Below are 9061 nucleotides of genomic sequence, written 5' to 3'. Positions count from 1 at the left end.
TCAAAGGCAGTGCCAGGGCACTTTGTCCAACGCTTGTATTAAGAGCCTCAGCTGGGCACGAACGACTCCTGTGAATCTGTCTGTACATCTCTCTTTGCCTTTGCCTCTTGTCCGTTTGCATCCTCAGAAGCCACCCCCTATAACTCTGTTTCCCATAAAGAGAATTGTAGGAGGGATCACCACCAAAGACCCTGTAATTTCGCAGGCAGGTTGCAGACTCTGCTAACTCAGAGCCCAGCCCAGCCATCCTGGATGCACACTCTTTATTCCTCTGACAAGCCCTAAGGCTGATTCTGGGCTGAGCGCAAGCACACACAGGTTCTGTAGAATCACGCAGGTTCTTGGCAAACCCCCGCCTCGGGTGGTATGGATTCTCCCAGTGCTTACAGAAACAGCCACGGGCTCTTTGAGCCGACTGGCTGCTTCCTGGCCACCAGGAGTATTTGCAACTAGAAGGACAAGGACTTTTCCACAGCTTCATGCAAAGACGTCGGTAAAGAAAATCTTCAGGTCCTCTCTGATCTGTAGGCGTCTTGGCTTTAATTCTGAATGTGAAAACATGCCCAGCAGCACATGCTCTTTTTACAGCCTGACTCCAGATTTCTCACCCGTCTTTCATCCATCCTAAAGAATGCTTCTTGTCCATTTCTGTGTCTGCCCCCCAGATGGATAACCTAAACTAAACCGGATCATAGCTTATTTGTAGAAATTGACCCTCTATTGCACAACTAGCCATGCTTGAAGCATCATGCGGTCACTGAGAGAGAAGCTTCTGGAGTCAGGGCACCTGGCTTCAAATCCCTGTGCTGCCTCTTCCTCGTTCTGAAATCCCGGGCAGTTTAGTTAACCTCTCCGATGCAGTTTTTAAAACATGGTAGCCTGTGACCCTTCTGTCACTGAGAGCTGGAGACTTTGTCCCCTTCCCTCATGTCTGGGTGGCCTTAGACAGGAGATTCTAGGTGACTTCCAAAGATACATCACAAAAGACCATGTCATTTTGGTTCTCTAGCAACACTCGTGCTTGGAGTCCTGGGCCACCAGATATGAAGGCTGACTATCCTGAGACCACCATGTAGAGCAACCATGGCCGATACTCTCGTCTACACTTCTAGCTGAGCCCAGCCTTCGGCTAACCCAGCCCAAGCAGCCCGCAAGGGAGTGAAGAAGCCACCCTGGAAGTGACTCCTCCAGCTCAACCGTCCCAAGCCTCGGTTGTTCAGGCTACCCCAGACTTCAATGAACCCCCAGCTAAAGCCCAGACCTCATAGAACAAGGGGAAGTGTCGCGCTCTTTCTAAAGGCCCGATCCACAAAATCCGTGAGCTTTACTAAAACAGATGTCGCTTTATGCCGTTAAGTTGTGTGATAGTTTGCCGGGTAGCGGTACTAATCAGAACATTCCCTAAGCCTCAGTGTGCTCGTCTGTAAAACGGTGCCATTAATGGTGCCCGCCTCGTGGAAGTGAATGTGTGCCGTGCACGTGGCTGTTATGATGATGATGGTTATTATCGTTTTCACCTACACTGTTCCCCTTGGCTGAAGAACATATCGGTTACATATATCTGATGAAGATCCCTCAATTATTTCTTGTGCACACTGTCTGTTCTAATTAGGGGAATACAAGGCATTCATTAAAAAGATGAGCCCCACGTTGAGCTAAAAATAATCTGTCTGCAAGGTGGCGGCATGTTAGTAGTCCCTTCGAAGGTACTAATACGGAGTTGGTAAATGTATTTGCGGTGGGCAGGGTGGAATAGTATGTGGGTGAATCGGGGACTTCACGTTCTCCCCGCGTGGGAGCTTACAAACTGGCTGGCACAGAGGTGAGAAGAGGCATCGGGGTCGTGAGGATGCACACAGGCACAGGCTCACAGGAGCCACTGCAGCGGGCAAAGCGCCCACGGTGGTAACTGACACTCTCATTAGCGGGCTCCTTGCTCCCTTCCAAGCCTAAATGCTTCTATTTTCTCGTGCACAGATCAATACGGCTGGCAGGTAAGTGTCTGTGTGCGGCGTCGGAACAGTGAGACCCTAGCGGGTCAGAGGGCCTCGGCCCCTCCTGGGGGCCCGGGGGGCCCCGGCCCGCTGAGCAGGTGTCTGAGATGCGGGCCAGACCACATTCGAGCATCCAGCCGTCAGCGTACAAAATCAGATCTGATCGAGCCTGCGGAAGATAAATGAGCCGGAGTCCCCCAGCCCCAGATTTGGTCATCTCTTTATGAGCTCTGAAGGGCCTATTAGCAGCTCTGATGAGTTCTGGGGGAGATGAAGTGGGCCTCGAACAACGTTAGCTGGCAGAATCAAATCACTCCTGATGCCCCTAGGGAGAAGGACCGGCTGCCTCGCAGACGCCTCGCCCTCCCGTCTGCAGCGCCCAGAAGGTTTATATGAACACTCAGTGGGGGGAAAAAAACCGGTAAGCACTTTTTTTTTTCCAGCAGAATCGCCTAAGAATTTCCTCATATATATAATAGTTTCTCCTCGAGCGATTTGATGTTCCTGCTTTGACACGTGTGCTCACACTTTCCCCTCTCGGACTGTCTTGCTCGGGAAAGGCTGTCCCCGTCCAGAGTGGCCAGCGGAAGCCAGTCCCCCGGCACCCTCTCCCAGCCCTTGTCCTACTTCAGTCGGCCCTGCAGGTGCCGGGTCACGGGGGCGGGCTCTTCGTGCTGGTCGCTGTGAGCCATCACCCCTCTCCGTCCGCGGTCAACTGCTGTGTGAAACAGAGACAGCAGGTGCCTCTCAGTGTGGCTGTCGTGAGGACCGAAGGGAATCACGGAATCACATACACTCGTGCCGAGGAGACAGTGGTGGGAGGAGACTGCCCTCCCTCTCCTCTTGTCCAGCGTGCAGGCTGGGCCTGAGAATGCCGTCTGGTGGAGGCCATCAGCTACCTTGAGGGTCTCAGCAGCTTATCAAAGAGAAGAAGAAGTGGTTAACCCTAGATCCCACTGGCGGATGTAGGGAAACACCTCCCTGAAGAAAGGAAAACTTCATGCTAATTAATACAAGGGTGCCACGCCCCCCCCAACCTCTCGGGTGGGTCACACGAAATAGACCGAGGAAGACGGACTTACCAGCTGCGGGACCATGGCCTGCTCACTTCCCCTCTCTGCACCTCAGCTTCTATTTCTGTAAAATAGGAACAAGATATTTGCTTACTGTTTATTATTAATAACAACGGTAGTGTTTGTGTTGAAAAGCTGCTGTGCAGAAAGTGTGCAACATACGGGACGGGCCGCTGGCACCCAGTTCGTGCTCCGTAAATATCAGTTCCTTTCTCCCTTCTCTTATTTCTCTGTCTGTGCAAGGTGGACCTGTTTGCTTACATGCCACGCTCCGCACTCTTGCTGCCCACTGTGAATCTGTCCCTTTGACACTTGAGTTTTCACCCGCTCTGGGGTCACCCTGACTCTGGCGGCCTTCTTGCTCGGCAATCCCGCCAGCCCCCTGTGATGCAGACACACGCCCGTCATGTCCTTGGTGTGGCTGTGTGGCTGTCTGTGCCCTACTCGACTGTGAGCTCACCGATTAAATAGCGATTTATTTAGAAGTCTTAAATGTCCGCCTTTATTGTTTTTAAGGTTATTTATTTACTGTGAGAGAGAGCAGGGAGGGGCAGGGAGGCTCTGCACCGTCAGGGCAGAGCTGGATGCAGGGCTTGATCTCATGAACCCTGAGAGCATGACTTAGGCCAAGATCAAGAATCGGATGCTTAACTGACAGAGCCACGCAGGTGCCCCTTAAATGTCTGCCTTTAAAATGGAGAGACTATTATATACCAAGCACCGTGCCAAGGAATAGGAGAGGGCAGAGAATGAAACAGGCAGGGTACCTGGCCTCTACGGGCATAAATTCAATGCGGGGAGGGAAACGGAAACCAAAACAAAATACAAGTAAACAGTAAGGTCATGAATATTTGTCATATGTCCTCCCAAGGGTGGGAACCAAAGGACTGAGGCAAGAGAAACTGAAAGAAGATGATTTGGGCAGGAAAAGCTTTCAAAGGAAACTCCATTCAATGAGGATGCCACAGAAGCCACAAAGGGTGGCATCTGATGTGCTCTCGTATGACATCAAACATTATAGAACCGTCCAGGCAAAGAGGTGGAGGCAATTGGATATGCAAAGGTCCTGAGGTAGGAAAGAGCTTGGTGGCTCTTGAGATAAAGGGAAATTTTTGTACTGGAGTGGAACGAATGGGACAGAGAGCTGTGAATGGTAAACACAACAAAGGAGGCAGGAAGCAGGTCACAGGGCTCGGTAGGACAAAGGGAGGCATTTTGATTAGAGATCCGCAAATTGGTTTTTCTAAATAAAGTTTTATTAGAACATACATAGCATACGTGCAAATATACATATTGTCCTTGGCTGCTTTGAAGCTACAAGAGCAGAGCTGAGCAGCTGGGACGGACACCTCATAGCCCACAAAGCTGAAAATATACATGATCTGGTCCTTTACACAAAAACCTGGCAGACCCCTAGTTTAGATTATACAAAAAGATGCCGGTTTGAAGGGTTTGTAGCCGGTGGGCGGGGGGCGGGGGGAGAGGATGCGGTCTCAGCAGACACTCGAAAGAGTGCTGAGTGCACACTAGGTCCTCAAACGTGCTTGTTGAACGAATGAGTGGATCCTTAGATAAATAACGCTTCATTATCCACGACCATATAATATTAGCCCCTCTGGTAGCACAAATAATCGACAGGTTTACAGGACTGAGTGGGAGCCCCCCATCCATCCAGGCAGACTACGTTTTTCACAGCGTTAACAGCTGACGGATACTTAGAAAATTGAATGTTTTATGCAGCTTCAGATTGAAAATAGCAGTGTGGTTTTCACCACAGGGAACCCTCTTAATGTAAATCCAACCCAATTACACACACGCAGGCAGGCGCCGAAATTTGCAGCAAGACTGAGTTTTGCCCAGCAGCAAATGAGGCACAGCTCGGGAGAGGGAAGGCAGTCCCGCTGGGCAGGGTGCACCCCCACCCTGGGGGCCGCTGCGTGTGACTCATGTGTGGGGGTGCTGGGTGGCTTACAGAACCCGAAAAGGAAAAGGATAAAGTGGCTTATGCAAATGTGTGGCAGACTGTCCTGTGCCATTGCAAAATCATGAATAGGGGAAATTGCTCGAAAACCATAACTAACTTCTGGCTCCTGAAGGCCATTCCTCTGGCCAGTTACAGATGACCAAAGCCTTACAGGAAGTTAGGCACTGGGACTTTTTTTTTCTTCTTGATCAATGGCAACAGACTTTGTGGCCACAAGCGCGTGAGATGCTGGGTGTTCTCAGGCTCAGGTGGACTGAACACGGGAACTGGGTCCTTGAAAAGGCCGTGTCGTGGCCAGTGTCCTCATAAAGGCGGGTGCCTCTCCGAGTGCCGGAGTGCCCTGCATTCAACATCCCCCTTCTGAAATAGAGACGTGGGGACCCTTACCACTGCCTGCTAAGCATGTAGGGGTCCCCTAAGCTCTTAGGAGGTTGGGTTGCTTTGCTGGGACTGCCATAACCAACCACCGCAAACTGGGTGGCTTCAGTCGACAGAAATTCATTTTCTCACAGTTCTGGAGACGAGGAGTCTAGCATCGCAGCGCAAGCCAGGCCTTGCTTTTCGTCAAGACTCTAAGGGAGGATCATTCTCTCTCTTTCTGGCTTCTGGCGGTGGCTGGCTTGGCATCCATTCCTTGGTTTATAGCTGTATCCAATCTCTGTCTCCACTGTTGCATGGCATTCCCACGTGGTCCCGTTGTCCAAATGTCCCTCTTTTGACAAGGGTACCAGTCACTGGATTAGGATCCACCCTAATCCAATATGGTAGACCCCATCTGAACTTGATTACATCTGCAGAGACCTTCTGTTCTAATAAAGTCACGTTCACAGGTGCCAGTGACTAGGACTTGAACATATCATTTTGGGAGACGCAATTCGACCTGCAGTATCTGTAAAATGAGATCCTGTGGAAAGACCCTACGGTAGGAAAAACCCATGGCATGGATGAGGAATTATCCCCGCTGGCTAGACAGGATCTTGGAGAAGGTGGTCACATTCCCACTTGTGTGAAGGCTCTGGGTGTGGGTCATCTCAAGTGTCCATTCATAATGAAGACCAGGGCCTAGAAGACTGGAACTGCGACCCAACACAGGTGCCAGCCCCCCCAAATCAACCTTTTCTCAGAGTATCTTTTCTCAGCCCTTTATCTCTGCATGTCCCAGACACCTCACTCTCTACCTCTTGCCAACTCTGGATTTCTGGCATTCAGACTCTACCCTCCACCATATCTGCCTCTTACTCACGTCAAGGGCCAATTCTCTTCTCACCCTTCTATGGCCTTTGGTGGTCCGTGGAAAAGCCAAACGATGCCCAAAATATGAGCCCAAGCTGGTTCCCCTCCATCAAAAGTAGGAAGGGCTCCAGCATTTTTTAAGGCCATAACAATAAAAATAATAATAAACATTGATTGATCTACCTTCCTGGAGTGAAGACATTTTTTTCCCATTTTAGGGAAATCATCATTCTACCAAGACATGTATAGTCACCGGTTTCTGACACAGCAAGGAAGACAGATTGAGAATCACAGAAAGGAAGGTTGGAAGTTCCTCGGCCGCTGCAAACCTTTGGCAAACAGCGTGCGAGGCACCTAACCTCTGAAATGTTATATAAGCAGGTAGCCCCCTGAAAGGTCTATAACCTAATTTTAAATGGAACCATCCACTCAAAGCTAAGGGATTGGAAAAAGGAAAAGCCATCTGCATCAGTATGTCTCAATCTGTAATGTGCACACAGATCACCTGGGGATCTTATTAAAATGCAGATTCTGGTTTAGTAGGTCTGGGCTGGGGCCTGAGAGTCTGTGTACCTAACAAGGTCCTCGAAGAAGAAAATGACATTATTCCCTGACCACACCTTCGTGTTAAGGATCTACATAAGCCCCTGGGAAAGAGATGATCTTTTTTATAATTGCTCACCCTAAAGCATGTGTGTTCAAGTCAGGGGAAGTCTAACTGTCATGCTGATCCCCCTTAGTCAACGCAGGAAATTATCCAAGAAAAATGGCAATGCACGCTCCCGCCCTCACGGGATTCTCTAAAGCTAGCTTCATCTTGAATATCAGGTAGGGCTTATAAATAAGTTTCTGTTCTCCCAAACTGGCACCCATGCCAACCAAGTTTCTGCCACTGTGTGTGTGTGTGTGTGTGTGTGTGTGTGTGTGTTTATAAAATCCTGCCATTCTCGAAGTAATGAAGATTTTGTCATTTCACAATGTACCTGCTTTGGGCAGGAAGTGGAAGAAACATTTCATATTGAGGTGTGGGCACATGCAGTTGCATTTAACCTTCATTAAAACCCGCCAGGAAAGGGGAAGAAACTGAGACCCGGGGAGACTAAATCCAATATGGCTCCAAAGGCTAAAATTATTTCACTGGAACGTGTTGGCTCTGGTGGTCTCTGGGCATTGGTTCCTTGCTGGCTTGCCCTCATTGATGCCCGGGCCTGGTTGGTCCTTCTGTGGACGCAGTGTAGGGTCAGACAGAGACACGTTTGAGTCCCCGCTCCCCCTCAAACCTCAGCACGCTCACTCTGAAACCAAGATGTCCATAGGATCCATGTCCCAGAGGTGGAGAGAGAAGCAACCTTAGTTGAACTGCTCTGCATGGACTTCACACAAAGGAGACACTGAATGCCCACTCTCCACCACCACCACCACCCCCCCCAGCACCACCATGGAGGCAGAAGGAAGGGCAGGGCAGGAGCCCACAGTCACTGTTCCTGGGGTCCCAGAAACCCACTGCGTAGTCATTTCCTGCGTGTCCCAACTTCCTCTCCACGGCACCCTGTTACAAGCCTCCTTGCCCATGACAGCAGGGCAGGGAGTGGCCGGGCTGAAACGAAATCATGACGAACTTCTGAATAAACCATGGGGATGCTGGGGTTAGGATCTCCACCCCCATCCCATAACCACTTGTGTGAAGGCTCTGGGGGTGGGTCATCTCAAGTGTCCACTCATAATAAGACCAGGGCCTAGAAGACTGGAACGGCGACCCAACACAGGTGCCAGTCCCCCCAAATCAGCCTTTTCTCAGCGTGTCTTTTCTCAGCCCTTTATCTCTGCATCTTATTTTGACATTTTATGAGTGGGGGAGGAAGGTAAATCAACACGTATCTGGGGTATGTGAAAGTGCCCACTCCTGCTCATGGGCAAATCTGCCCATGCCTCGCTTAACCGGGTAAGACCTCAGCTCTATGACCCGGCGTGGAATCCTGGCTCTCACCGCCCAGGAGTTCGATTTAGGTCAAAGTAACCAGGCTTTCTGTGCCTCGGTTTTCCCGTCTGTAAACCGCATGAAGTTATCGTCAAGGGCACGTGAAACAACCCGCGTATTGCACTTGACTTCATTCCTGGCTCACATAAGCACTCAAGACCAGTAGCAACTGTTATCACGTTTACTTCACTGTCGTCTCTGGCATCTCCCTGCGCTGAGAGCTCATACCTCTTCCCCAGGACTCCTGGCTGCTTCTCAGTCTGGGTTTACAGAACCAAACCCTCCTCAAAACTCTTGTCTTCTCTTTCCCTTCTTTCCTCCAGTAAATAAAGCCAGAACCCAAGAGTTTTCTTTCCCCCCTTTTTTTTTGTATTTTGTATTTATTTTAATGTGGCAAAAGACAAACGCTACTTTTTCCAGCTTTATTAAGATATAATTGACCTCTAATATGTATATATACACGATATATGTGTGTGTGTGTATATATATATGTGTGTGTGTGTATATATATATATATATATATAGCCAGAGCTTTCAAATGGAATGACCACTGGAAAGAAATTCCTTTGAGTTCTAGAATAGGTTAATTTTGAACAAAATAACAACCAAGTCTCATCTTAAATGCTAAACCTTATAGGAAGAAGGTAATATGTTCCAGGAACATGGTGTTGAGAATGATTCCTTACTTTGGCTGAAGAGAAAAAAAAAGAAAAAAACAAGACAAAGAAATAATTAACTGATGATGTCCAACATGGCTACAGAAATGGGGAATTAGCGACAAAGCAAACGTGCTACACAT

General features: G+C 49.3%; 1 long non-coding RNA gene across 1 annotated transcript; it reads left to right on the top strand.

Moving 5' to 3' along the window:
* Positions 1–1028: 1028 nt before the first annotated feature.
* LOC122214909 lies at positions 1029–6467 on the top strand. Its single transcript, XR_006200147.1, has 2 exons — positions 1029–1317; positions 5882–6467. It is a non-coding gene; the product is annotated as an uncharacterized LOC122214909 (long non-coding RNA).
* Positions 6468–9061: the final 2594 nt, after the last annotated feature.

This window comes from Panthera leo, chromosome A3 (assembly GCF_018350215.1).
Source record: "Panthera leo isolate Ple1 chromosome A3, P.leo_Ple1_pat1.1, whole genome shotgun sequence".
In the NCBI taxonomy this organism is placed as follows: domain Eukaryota; kingdom Metazoa; phylum Chordata; class Mammalia; order Carnivora; family Felidae; genus Panthera; species Panthera leo.
The sequence above is the reverse complement of the archived record's forward strand: the minus strand, read 5'-3'. Positions and strand labels throughout refer to the sequence as shown.